We start from the raw sequence: 14825 nt of genomic DNA, 5'->3' as shown, positions 1-14825 counted from the left end.
TGAATGCCACTGCAATCCAAACTTAATCTGCAAATACCACCTTTATCCATATATTTTGCAAATACAACCTATAAATATATATTGTCCACTTATTGCCCACATAACACTTTTTCTTAATTTTCGCATCCTCTCCAATTGCTCTCTGTCAGTCACTTTGCGAAACTCATCTCATCCTTCCATCTCCCTCTTTTGAATCGTGAAATCCCCCTTTGACCCCATCTTCTAGGTCTGTCTTCCGAATCTCCTAAGATCCCAGCTGCTTGCAACCTCGAAGCTCAACTCCATCACCGACCTCCAAAAGGTTGTCTTCTAGGTCTCTCATTGTTGATTGCTTTGGTTTCCTGCATTTAGTCTTGATGGTTGATGTGCTCATAAGTTCGACATTTATCTATGATATTTGTCCATGTTTACACCTTTGTTTTACTCTTTTATATATGTTTTACATTCTTTTATTAGTTTTTTAAGTAATCACAAACAAATTGTGGAAAATGAGCTAAAAAGAGAAAGTTGAGTTTGAAAGGCATGTGCAGATCAGTCAAGTTCACGGACTATACTGTACTAATTAAGAAGAACCAGAAGTTGAGCCACATATTCTTGGAAAGCTACGGATGTCTATTTTCGGAAGAATTTTACGGTTCATGAATATCATTTTGCTAGAGGAAGTTATGGTGGTTTTAGTACAGATAGTTTGGGCTGCACAAGAATCTGCAATCTTTTATGAAGTCCAAGTTTTGAGGCCCAAATCACATCAATTGGCCCAATGAGGAATATTCCTATTTCCCAAGGGTTTATATGTCTGAATCAAGCAAATACATAGGTTTTCAGAAACGTGGAGAATACAATGAGCAAGAAACTTTTTTTGAAAAGAAAGAAAGGAGTGGTTGCTGTGCGAGAGGTGATCTAATTTTTTAGTAGTAAAAATAGAAAAAAGAAAGGAGAGGAAGAGGGCAGCCACACCATCCCATTCTCCCCCATCCTTCAAGGTTCCAAGGTCTGAAAGGCTTAGGAAGTAAGGAGGAACGTCAAGGCGTCATCCAATCACTCTGGCTGACCAACACATCATCAAAGAGCTATCTTCTTCCTCTTTTTATTTTCTGTTTTGTATGTTCTTGCTGTCTATTTAAATTATGGGTAACTAACTACTTTAGTTAGGGCTCGATTGAAGCCCTGATCATGTTTCTTTAAGGATTTCGATATGCCTTTGTTGTAAACTACTTTTGTGATGCTTTAATTTATTTATTTTATTTTATTTTTTATTTTTTACATACGTTATGTTATGCTTGATATCCATATGCATGGTGTGTATTGAATTTGTTGCATAGGTAAATTTAGATGACCACGTCTTATGCCTATGAGAGTAACAAAAGAACTAGTTATAAATTCTTGAAATTCATCATCATGAATAACTAGAATAGATACCATGTTCTAGGAGTTGTGTGTTTGTCGATTTCTATTGTGTTATGCGTTCTTAAAGTGCAACTTAGTAGATACCATGCTAAACACTTTAAGAATGAAAAGAGTTAGCGTAGATACCCATGCCTAACTTGTTGCTTAGGGAAATCAATAATTTAGAGAGTAGATAGCATGCCTTTAGGTTGACAAACATGAGCATCTAAAATCTGTTTTGTAGCATTCTGCATGTCGCTTGCTTAAGGAAGAAGATTAGCGGTGAACATGGAATCCCTAACAAGTTTATTGAGTAGTATAAACATCAGCCACTTGGTACAGAACAAAGATCGTCGTATATTCCAGAATAACACGACAGTGGAGTACTTCAACCGACGATTTTGTTAAACACTACTTCCACGCTTAAAATATACCGTCGTCTAAAGGGGGAAATAAAGGCAGCTCAGTTCCATTAACTGTCGTGACAGATGTTCTGCACGTCGGCTAGTCTAAAACAACTGACGTCTCAGAGCATACACACGTCAAGGAGGGTAAAACAAGCGACTTTTAAATGGACAACCACGTGATCATGTATTAAAAATCGACGTGGTAAGAAATTACAACGTCACGCAATTGGATCCACGTGACGTAGTGAAAAAATTAACCACGTCCTTTATTTTTAGGCCACCCGACATTGAATAGATATTCTAGGTCGATTCTTTTCCTGTCAACGCCTTCAATATTTTTTGTAACGTCAGTCTTTGATAACAGCAGTCGTGGGTATGATTTTTTACGTCGGTATTAAGTAATATTATGTCATTTTAAACCTGTTAGACGTCGGTTCTGCAGAAAGAGCGACGTCTAACTCTATCAAAGGGGCTTCTTTGTATAATTTAAACGACGATTCTCTCAAGAAACAGACGTGGAATATGGTTAAAATGTCGTTGTTATCCTATTCCGCGACATGGATAACCAATAAAAGACGGTTCTGCCAGATGCAAGACGTGGTTAATTCATTTTACAGTGGTTACTGAGCGACTACTGACATGTAATATGCTTTAAACGTCTGTTGGTTTGTGCACGCATCGTCGTTTACTTTTTAGACGTCGGTGTCTTTGTTAATTTAACGTAGTATAGGTTAACCACGATGGTTTCTAGGTGTTTCCTTCAATTAGGACATGGATAATTATCTATACGTTGGTTCTTGTTTTGATCTTAACATGTAACACTCTTTAGACGCCTCAGTTTTAATAAAACCATCGTCTAATGTTGTCAAAGATTTCATTTTAGGCTATATATATAGTAATTACACATCGGTTCGTAATAGTTTTGGATGTTGAATGTATTAACGATGTCAGTTAATAGCCGTCATTGTTTTATGTAAAAAAGATGGCGGTCGATTTCACGACAGTTTGAAAATCTTCTAGACGACGATAGTTTCCTGTCGTCTGTTTCGATTTTTGTAGTAGTGTAGTGGTATTACTTTATATATATATACCATTCATTCTTGTTTGTTGGTGAGGATCTTTCCTCACTGGCCATGCCAACGGGCACGCGTTTCGAGAGAGTGGGTTGGGGAAAATGGGAAAGGTTTTGAATGGGATGGGTATTAGCATATCATTACGAGATATGGATTTCACGTTGGTTTGATTTAGTCATAGATATCTATATCGATTATGAATGCACGTTCTCTGCATCGTTTTCCAAACAGTGGGGTTACTATATGTTGTTTTCAAATATAACGAAACTTTGTTTTTGTCCACTTACAATTTTCTGTTTTATGCCCCCCAGGCAGTAGATAGACTTGAATCAAGCGGTCGAGTCGAGACCCCAACATCAGAACCCCGATCTCTTGTAGGATAACTTTTCTTCGTTTTATTTCCGTTGAACATTATGTTTCATTTGGAATTCCCTTAGATATGTTCTGTTATCGCCCATGCTAGAGTTGAATGTAAGGCCGAAGGCCTATTATGTAAACTACATGAATTTAGATTGTGCATGCTGCTGTGGGGATTATATAATTGTGTTTTAACAGGTTGAAGAATTTGGAAAATGTCCGTTTTTCAAGGGAGACTCTGCCGAAATTTCGGCAGAAAGTCTTGTCCCTTTTAGTAAGTGAGCCCGACATCAATATGATGTCATATAATCTATAGGATTCGTCATGGATTCTGAGGAATTTGGGGCGGGTCCTATCAGGGTCCGCTTGGTCCACGACCTCCGATTACTGATATACGTAATCTTTGAATCATTTATTTGGAGCATCCAGGACTCCGATTCTCGATTCGTAAGTTCCTACACGATCCTAAAGGTACCTAGATCAACATACTTGGAAATGGAGTCGAAGCAATGGTCTGAACAAATCGAACCCGGATATTGCCTAATATGCGTAAATGCGTTCGATCGTCTGAATAAAATTTGAATCCGAGCATATCGTCGTGCTCGGGATGACATGGGGAATATTTTAAAACCAAATGGGCCACCCAAGCTTGGCCCACGCGTAGACACTCCGCCATATGCGTCGGCAGCTCGTGGGTGTCTTGAGAAAATTCTTACGACTGAAAATTTCTCAAAACACCCGATAATACCTGTACCTACTTGATCAAGACAACTAGGGGAGTAACTTTTTTTAAAGTTAAACCACTTTAATAAGTTAACCTAGTTGAATAGGTTAACCTAGTAGCATATACGTTAGATGGGAAAATATGCTCTAATCAACACAAGAACAAAAAAAACAAAAAAAACATGCAATTTTTTATTGAATATCTACTGCAAGAGGAAAGGATCTTCGAGGAAGAAAAACAAGGTAAAAACCGCAAGACTATTCCTTATATTTTATGTTGAAAAATACATGGTAGAACAAATTGATTATGCAAATTTAATTCATACTTTGGCACCGAAAAATGCATGACAAGTGCTGTTTTGATGCATTTTATAAAGCTGTTATGTGAATTACATTTTCTTCATTTCTTTTTAGGTTACAATTCTGACTTCGAGTTCATATAATTTTTTAAACTAATCAAAAACAAAAAATCACACAAATATACATAGAGAGTAAAAGGCCACATTTTGGTAGCTTGGCAGAACCTTTTCATTCTAGTTACCGAAGAACCAATTGAAAAAGTTGAATGGAATTTCGAAATTTGGCTCTTCTAAACCATAAGTCCAATTAAAGTTATACTACCAGCGTGTCTCTTTGAGCCACACCAATAATCAATAACAAAAAATAACAATTCAAGTTTAATCCCCAACAAAATTGCCTAAAGTTAGCAAAGAACATCACATTAAATAGAAGGTTTCTCAGTCTCGTAATCATCATCTCCTCTAAAATCCTCTCTCTCTCTCGTAGTCCTCATTATTCAAGTCTAGAGCCATTAGTAATTTGTTGTGAAGATCAAATGGCCATGTCCAAGACATTTACACTTTGCATTGTTGCTCTCTTGGTGTGCTCGATTTGCAGTGAAACGACGAATGCAAAAGATATCGGCTATGGGACAATGCGCCATGATCAGCCGTTTGGATGCAGGGGGCAACGGTGCATGCCTCCACCATCCAACTCTTATAACAGAGGTTGTGAGAAGGAGAAGGAGTGCAGAGGTGGTAGTCGTAAACTAAAATGAGTCTTCCGAAGCACAACATATAACCAAGAAGGGGAGACACCAAGAAATAGCGCTTAAAACACTAAAGAGGGATGCCCATTCTTTTACATAAATGTATTTATTATACTACTCTACATGTAGCCATATTGTGAACATGATGTAATAAAGAACAACATTATTTAATAAATTTCTAAAGAGGTCAACGTGTTGGCAATCTTTTTTAATAATTGACTCAAGTTTTTGTTTTCTTTTTTAGTTCAACAAATGCAAACGTTAAACTACATTTACTTAATCATAATCAAACGTCTTAAGGTAAAAGAATAAATCTATTTGAGGAAGATATGTGAGATTTTCAAAGGACCAATTTTATGCAAGTAAATCTTACTTCTGTGAGAGAAGTAGTCTGCAATTTTGTTGATGAATATGACAAATTAATCATTCTTGATTATGAACACTTCATGTGAGATGTTCTGTGCATCGGAAATTTATTTGTTGGTACTATATAACAGACTCGTTCTCTTATGAATCTTTTAAACTGATAAAATAAAAAAGGTCTAAATAACGGACTAGGTCTAAATCTCGTTTAATCCCGACAACATGTAACATTTGAACATGTCCAATAATGCAGTATTTTGGTACAAATACGCATCTTTGAATTGTTTTCTCTTGGTGGTATTTATCACACGATATTTTTATTCAATATTTTTTGTCCAACCGATTGGGGAAAAGGGGTTTGCACAAATATTCCTTAGATGCATGGGGTTCGAACGTCTACCCACAAGGGTGGAGGTGGGAGAGCTCAAAAACCTAAGCTATACCCTGCTAGAAAACACGAGATTTACATTTAGCATATAGTATTTTAAAGAGCTTAATATTTCCATCAGTAGGATTGATCAGTTGCTTTGAATATGTTGTAAGATTAAAGAAGGAGTCTCCTTGTCACTCATACTGCTACACTGTAATCAAATGAGAATTATTCCATGTCTTCTCTATCTGTCTATGATCATGTAAATTTTTGGGCTGTTCCCTAGTAATTCAAATGAGAATCAAGATCATACCAAGGCTATAAATATCGTTATTTCGCTTATCCAAGTCTCAACCAAGTATTATGTGTGGGTTATGTTGATTTTCGGTCAAAGGTGCCGAGTCCGATGCTTTGTTAACTTAGGATCCTCAAATGTATACTATCATCACTAAGTGCAGGTTCGAGTCTGAAAGGCACCTACACATACTGCGTAGTATTATGTTACCCATATGTATATTTAGACTAGATTTTGTTATAGTAAAATTTTGAAAACCTTGAAGGGGACTTGGTATTAAAACATTTTTCAAAATTTTATTGTTTTAAATATTTCATTAAATTTTAATTCTTTTGACCAAACTCCTCTTTATTTAATTTGGGGTTATAATATCTTAATTTTCAGCTTGTGGTTTTATATTCAATGCTATAATTTTTTGTTTAATGGGATTGGATGTCTGTAAAAGGCTATTCCTCCTTCATATTTGACACACAACTAGAGTTTGATTCTCTGTACTTCTCTTCTACTACTTTCATATACATTCTGTATTTTCTACTATTATTTTTGGACAGGTTCAATGTCTTAGAGGAATATATCTGACTTTAAATGTATGTGCTCATAAGACATCTTGAGTGTGTATATTTAGGATCATATCTTGGAGTCTTGTAGACCGTCATTACTTCCACCCTTAGTATAGGCGGGCAAGGCAGTAGCCTAGGGCCCCCAAATCAAAAGGGCCGCCAACTTTTATAAACCTCTATATATACATATGTACGTTACTTGAAAAATTATACAATATTAATATTATATTAAGCCCAAGTACTATTTTTTTTTAAAAGCCCAATTATTTACTCTAAAATTAAAAAAACGAAAACTTAAAAAGGGACCAATTTTTTTAAAGTTAAACCAGTTTAATAAGTTAACCTAGTTGAATAGGTTAACCCAGTAGCATATAGGTCAGATGGGAAAATCTGCTCTAATCAACAACAACCAAAAAAAAAATGCAGTTTATTATTGAATATCTACTGCAAGAGGAAAGATCTTCGTAGAAGAAAAAGAAGGTAAAAACCCCCAAGACTATTCCTTATATTTTATATTGAAAAATACATGGTAGAACAAGTTGGTTATGCAAACTTAATTGATACTTTGGCTTCGAAAAATGCATGACGAGTGATGTTTTCATGCATTTTATAAAGTTGTTATGAATTACATTTTCTTCGTTTCTTTTTAGGTTACAATTCTGACTTTGAGTTCATATAATTTTTTTAACTTATCAAAAACAAAAAAATCTCAAAAATATACATAGATAGTAGAAGGCCACATTTTGGTGGTATTTATCACACGATATTTTTATTCAATATTTTTTGTCCAACCGATTGGGGAAAAGGGGTTTGCACAAATATTCCTTAGATGCATGGGGTTCGAACGTCTACCCACAAGGGTGGAGGTGGGAGAGCTCAAAAACCTAAGCTATACCCTGCTAGAAAACACGAGATTTACATTTAGCATATAGTATTTTAAAGAGCTTAATATTTCCATCAGTAGGATTGATCAGTTGCTTTGAATATGTTGTAAGATTAAAGAAGAAGTCTCCTTGTCAACTCATAGTGCTGCACTGTAATCAAATGAGTATTATTCCATGTCTTCTCTATCTGTCTATGATCATGTAAATTTTTGGGTTGTTCCATAGTAACAGTGGCGGATCTGTGTAAAGGCTAGGGTGGGTGCCCGCCCATCCAAAATTCAAATTTTTTTTTAAAAAAAAAAAACCTATATATGTTATAAGGGCAGCCCAAATTTAAAAACTTAAAAGCTAACCCAATATACAGACGTTGCCCATCCAACTTCCAGGAAGAAGTGGTCCCATATCTTTTGTCTCTTCTCTTTTGGCACACCAGCTTTTCTCTCTTCTATTCTACAGACCCGAGCCTCTGTATTTGCTAGGTCTTCCTATTATACTGGCTAGGCAGTGGCAACTTGGCAAAATCTTCTCCTCTCCTTTCTACAACAACAAGTATTTTCTAATTCTCTCATTTTCTATACATCTTTAATTATAGTTTTAATTTAAAATTCAATATTCTAGGGTTTACTTAGAGATTGAATTATAATTTTGTGATTTTGTTGAAATTAATTAGGGCTTTGATTTTCGGAATTTTGTTGAGATGTTTCAATGCTTGATTTGTTGTTTGTTGATATTGTAGAGATGCTATTATTATGAGAATTTGTTTGATTTTTTGTTGGTATGTTTGATTTAAATTATTCATTTTACATGTTATTCATAGGTTATCTTTGATTATGTCGGATCACAATCGGAATCCCAAGAGAACAAAAAACTTGTTCTCTTTTTTTAAGAAAAAGAATGATGAGTCATCATCTAGTACATTGCCTTCTAGCTCTTCTTTATCTATTCCAATATGTGTCGAGCAAAATCTTCCCAAGTCTCCCATTATCAATAATGCATCGATGATTGAGGAATTTAAGACTTCTAAGTCTCGCAGGGTAAAATTTTAGATTTAATTAGTGATATTTTGTATTACATTTTCTTGTGGTTTTTGTTTTTGTTGTTAAGCTTTTATTTATGTATAGATGTATTTGAGGGTAAGACTTATTACGTCCCCCTTGACTAGATGCACCTTTTTCTGATTATTAATGAAATTCACTCGTACTGTCGATTTTATAGTATCTAAGTTCCGTCTAATTGGCTTTCCAATCCTGGATCCATCACTGCCTAGTAACTCAAATGAGAATCAAGATCATACCAAGGCTATAAATATCGTTATTTCGCTTATCCAAGTATAAACCAAGTATTATGTGTGGGTTATGTTGATTTTCAGTTAAAAGTGCCGAGTACGATGCTTCGTTAACTTAGGATCCTCAAATGAATACTATATCATCACTAAGTGCAGGTTCAAGTCCGAAAGGCACCTACACATACTGCGTAGTATTATGTTATCCATATGTATATTTAGACTAACTTTTATTATAGTAAAAGTTTGAAAAACTTGAAGGGGACTTGGTATTAAAACGTTTTTCAAAATTTTATTGTTTTAAATATTTAATTATATTTTAATTCTTTTGATCAAATTCCTCTTTATTTATTGTGGGGTTATAATATCTTAATTTTCAGCTTGTGTTTTTATATTCAATGTTATAATTTTCTGTTAAATGGGATTGGATGTCTGTAAAAGGCTATTCCTCCTTCACATTTGACACACAACTAGAGTTTGATTCTCTGTACTTCTCTTCTACTACTTTCATATACATTCTGTATTTTTTACTATTATTTTTAGATAGATTCAGTGTCTTAGAGGAATATATCTGACTTCGAACGTATGTGCTCATAAGACATCTTGAGTGTGTATATTTGGGATCGTATCTTGGATTCTAGTAGACCGTCAGTACTTCCACCCATAGTAAAGGCGGGCAAGGCGGTCGCCTAGGGCCCCCAAATCGAAAGGGCCACCAACTTTTATAAACCTCTATATATACATATGTACGTTGAAAGGACCCGCCCCGAATTTTTCCGAACTCGAGACGAACCCTTTGGAATTTCTGACATCACTCCGATGCCAGACCCAATTACTAAAGACCAAGACTTCCTGCCCAAATTTCGGCAGAGTTTCCCCTATAAATTGGACATTTCCCCAAAATTTATACCTGCATGAAAACGCATTTAATATTCCCAACTGGCAGCATGCACAATATAATTTCATGCAATTCACACAAGTGGCCTTCGGCCTTCCAATAATTCTCTAACAACCACCAAACAATTCAAATACCAATTATGACTAATATTTAGTCTGCGGCTGCACCTAATAACCTTAGGCTGCCTACGTACCCTCCTTGAGGGATCAAGCCACACGTAGTTCTTCCCTAAAAACCCAATTCCACACTTGGGCGATGCCTTATTTCATTTCTCTGTATTTCACATATTCTCCCCATACGCCGGTACAACCAATGCCACGTATGGGGCCTGTCAACACGCCGGATAACCTACGCCATGTGCGACCATGCCATACTATCATAATATCTCCCCATACGCCGGTACAACCAACGCCACGTATGGGGCCTGTCCCAACGCCGGATAACCAACGCCACGCGGGACCTCAATATCATATCACAAATCTCCCCATACGCTGGTACAACCAACGCCACGTATGGGGTCTGTCGACACGCCGGATAACCTACGCCACGTGCGACCTCAACACAATATCACATAATCTCCCCATACGCCGGTGCAACCAACGCCACGTATGGGGCCTGTCTCAACGCCGGATAACCTACGCCACGTGAGACCTGAACATCATATTACATAGCTCCCCATACGCCGGTACAACCAACGCCACGTATGGGGCCTGTCCCAACGCCGGATAACCTACGCCACGCGGGACCTAACTTTCACTTGGTGGTACTTGTAGTGAATCCAACATCCGAGGAGGTACCTAAAGTAGTGCGTATAGCACTCCAAACTGACACTCTAGACTCTGTTGTACCCTTGTACAACCATATATAATTATAGTTATATAAATTAATTCTAATATTGTGTAACCCTCCATAATCATCTAGCACCCGATAATCCCCCCTAGAAAGGTGAGATTACTCCGGGAGACTCACGGTCAACCAAGGGTCAAACTACTCTAACCCTGGTCAACCGGACTTGCGGAACCCACGACCTCCAATTTCTGATCCGGAAGTCCCTATGGGTTCTACCAGGTATAGGACACTTGTCCTGCGAGTTTGGTTCAGATCGGACGGTTAGATTGTTCACGATCGCACGATCTGACAATTAATATAAAATATAAACTTTAAAATTATTATTCGGAACATCCGGGGCTCCGATTCACGATCCGTGAATTTCTACACGATCCTAGAATACCTAGATTAACATATATTAAATTTGGGTCCATCCAACGGTCCCAACCTATCGAACCCGGATAACGCGCAATATGCGAATATCCGTTCGATAGTCAAACGATGTCCGAATTGAGATCCGCGAAATCCTACGCACTCGTGACAACCTAAGGATCTCATCGGAACACATTGCTACTTTTTCTACCGTGCCCACGCGCCGCCGCACGCGCCGGCAGCGCGTGGGTGCCCAAAGCGATAACGCTTCGCCGTAAAATCTCAAAATCACAGCTCCAAACTCCTACCCTAGGTATAACACCCTATTTGGAGCCACTTTTGTTCTTGGACCTACCCCAAAAAGTGGCCGAAAATGGCTGATCACGGCGGCCGAAGTTTGGCCGATTTTCAATTCGAAAATCGAGTGATCTAGAGGTAAAATCGATCAAAACCCAGCCAACCATCAGTTAGAGCATGAAAAATAGCTGAGAAACCATACCTTACTCGAACGATTTGGTTGAGAAACGAAGGAGATTGAGGAGCTTGAAGTTTCGACTGGAAACCGGCGATTTTCTGCATTTTTGGGCCAGCACAGGCCGCGTCGCCGGCGGGGAACGGTCGGGGAAGGAAGAGGACGTCGTCCCGGTCGTTTTGGTACCGGCCCCGCCCACAGCCGTGGTCGGTGGCCGGAGATACGAGGAGAGAGAGGGAGAGAGCCGACGAGAGAGAGAGAGAGAGGTCGCGGGAGAGAGAGAGAGAGAGAGAGAGAGAGAAAAACCAGATTTTTATAAAAATTCCATTTCAAAAATATTTACGATTATGCCACTGGGCTTCTTTTGACCATATCTCTCTCGTTACAACTCCGATTCGAGCCCACTACATGTCTATGAACTCGTCTCAGTACGACCTATCCAAAAATACAAGTCACGGTCCCAAACTCTCTCCGGTTAAAAATATGACTAAAATACCCTTAAATAATTAAATAATTAAATAAGGGTAAAATTTGGGGAAATTTAGGGTCGGGGTGTTACAGACTACCCTCCTTATAAAAATTTTGTCCCCGAAATTTCCTACCTTGTCACTCGAAGGGTTATGAGCATGGGGCCCGCATCTACCACTCGGGTTCCCAAGTTCTTTCTCCACAACCGGGTTGGCGACCAAGCCAAAAGAGCAAACAGAGAAAGAGAAGTCTCCTTCTCCAACTAAGAATACCCTCTATGGCGAGCTCGCGTGGGAGAGCAAGGAGGAAGAACCCTAATGTTCCACTCCTGTCAATCGCGGCATTCAAGCCCACGCGAATGAAGTACGGTTCCACCCAACTCCACTACTTCTCCCTTTAATTTGCTAACACGATCCTTTGAGAGAAATGTCAGAAAGGATCATTTTTACCGAATTGTAATCATCGTCGATCTCTCTTGACCATGATCCATTTCTGATTCCAATGAAAGATCTCTACTCAAACGTGCTCATGTGAGATGACCAAAGTACTCTCTCCATCTCCATAGGTAGGATTTCTCAATCCATCTGGGTCTCGTCCTTAGACTTGACCACAGTATTCCCACCACACACGAGCCTCTTTCTGTAAGAGACACTTGTGATTTCGATTATACCAACGCCACCCTTCAGACCTTGGATCCCTTGATCCAATGTCGGGGAGTTGCTTGTCCCAGAGAGAGGTTATGCTCTTAGGATCTTCGACTCGGTGCTCTAGGCACACAATCGAAAATTAGCAACATGTTCAGGCAATGGAGGATCCCTAGAAGCAGGTTGATCAACTCCCTACCTCCCGCTTACGCGGACTCAACGGACAACTTTGTCATAGGAACATCCAACTGTACCCTAAGTACAGGTGTTACCCTATGCAAACTTTCGGCTTCTATTCGCAATCTTCCGGAACGTCTGAAACAACCACTGCCTGTGGTAAAGCTCCAGCTCTACTTATGCTTCGGCGGCCTATGTATCTTTCCTTTGTGAAATAATTTGACTTTTGTGACGTCCTCAACGTCGCAAATGTACCATTCCGAGATGGAACCCATTTTGATCCCCACAATTTAAGGATGCACATAAAGTGCAGGGTCCGCAGGGAATTGAACCTAGAGCTCTGATACCAACTGAAAGGACCCGCCCCGAATTTTTCCGAACTCGAGACGAACCCTTTGGAATTCCTGACATCACTCCGATGCTAGACCCAATTACTAAAGACCGAGACTTCCTGCCGAAATTTCGGCAGAGTCTCCCCTATAAATTGGACATTTCCCCAAAATTTATACCTGCATAAAAACGCATTTAATATTCCCAACTGGCAGCATGCACAATATAATTTCATGCAATTCACACAAGTGGCCTTCGGCCTTCCAATAATTCTCTAACAACTACCAAACAATTCAAATACCAATTATGACTAACATTTAGCCTGCGGCTGCACCTAATAACCTTAGGCTGCCTATGTACCCTCCTTGAGGGATCAAGCCACACGTAGTTCTTCCCTAAAAACTCAATTCCACACTTAGGCGATGCCTTATTTCATTTCTCTGTATTTCACATATTCTCCCCATACGCCGGTACAACCAACGCCACGTATGGGGCCTGTTAACACGCCGGATAACCTACGCCACGTGCGACCATGCCATACTATCATAATATCTCCCTATACGCAGGTACAACCAACGCCACGTATGGGGCCTGTCCCAACGCCGGATAACCTACGCCACGCGGGACCTCAATATCATATCACAAATCTCCCCATACGCTGGTACAACCAACGCCACGTATGGGGTCTGTCGACACGCCGAATAACCTACGCCACGTGCGACCTCAACACAATATCACATAATCTCCCCATACGCCGGTACAACCAACGCCATGTATGGGGCCTGTCTCAACGCCGGATAACCTACGCCACGTGAGACCTGAACATCATATTACATAGCTCCCCATACGCCGGTACAACCAACGCCACGTATGGAGCCTATCCCAACGCCGGATAACCTACGCCACGCGGGACCTAACTTTCACTTGGTGGTACTTGTAGTGAATCCAACATCCGAGGAGGTACCTAAAGTAGTGCGTATAGCACTCCAAACTGACACTCTAGACTCTGTTGTACCCTTGTACAACCATATATAATTATAGTTATATAAATTAATTCTAATATTGTGTAACCCTCTACAATCATCTAGCACCCGATAATCCCCCCTAGAAAGGTGAGATTACTCCGGGAGACTCACGGTAAACCAAGGGTCAAACTACTCTAACCCTGGTCAACCGGACCTGCGGAACCCACGACCTCCAATTTCCGATCCGGAAGTTCCTATGGGTTCTACCAGGTATAGGACACTTGTCCTGCGAGTTTGGTGCAGATCGGACGGTTGGATTGTTCACGATCGCACGATCTGACAATTAATATAAAATATAAACTTTAAATTATTATTCGGAACATCCGGGGCTCCGATTCACGATCCGTGAATTTCTACACGATCCTAGAATTACCTAGATTAACATATATTAAATTTGGGTCCATCCAACGTTCCCAACCTATCGAACCCGGATAACGCGCAATATGCGAATATCCGTTCGATAGTCAAACGATGTCCGAATTGAGATCCGTGAAATCCTACGCACTCGTGACAACCTAAGGATCTCATCGGAACACATTGCTAATTTTTCTACCTTGCCCACGCGCCGCCGCACGCGCCGGCAGCGCGTGGGTGCCCAAAGCGATAACGCTTCGCCGGAAAATCTCAAAACCACGGCTCCAAACTCCTACCCTAGGTATAACACCCTATTTGGAGCCACTTTTGTTCTTGGACCTACCCCAAAAAGTGGCCGGAAATGGCCGATCACGGCGGCCGAAGTTCGGCCGATTTTCAATTCGAAAATCGAGTGATCTAGAGGTAAAATCGATCAAAACCCAGCCAACCATCAGTTAGAGCATGAAAAATAGCTGAGAAACCATACCTTACTCGAACGATTTGGTTGA

The sequence above is a fragment of the Prunus persica genome, chromosome G6 (assembly GCF_000346465.2).
Source record: "Prunus persica cultivar Lovell chromosome G6, Prunus_persica_NCBIv2, whole genome shotgun sequence".
In the NCBI taxonomy this organism is placed as follows: domain Eukaryota; kingdom Viridiplantae; phylum Streptophyta; class Magnoliopsida; order Rosales; family Rosaceae; genus Prunus; species Prunus persica.
Note: the sequence above shows the minus strand (reverse complement) of the source record.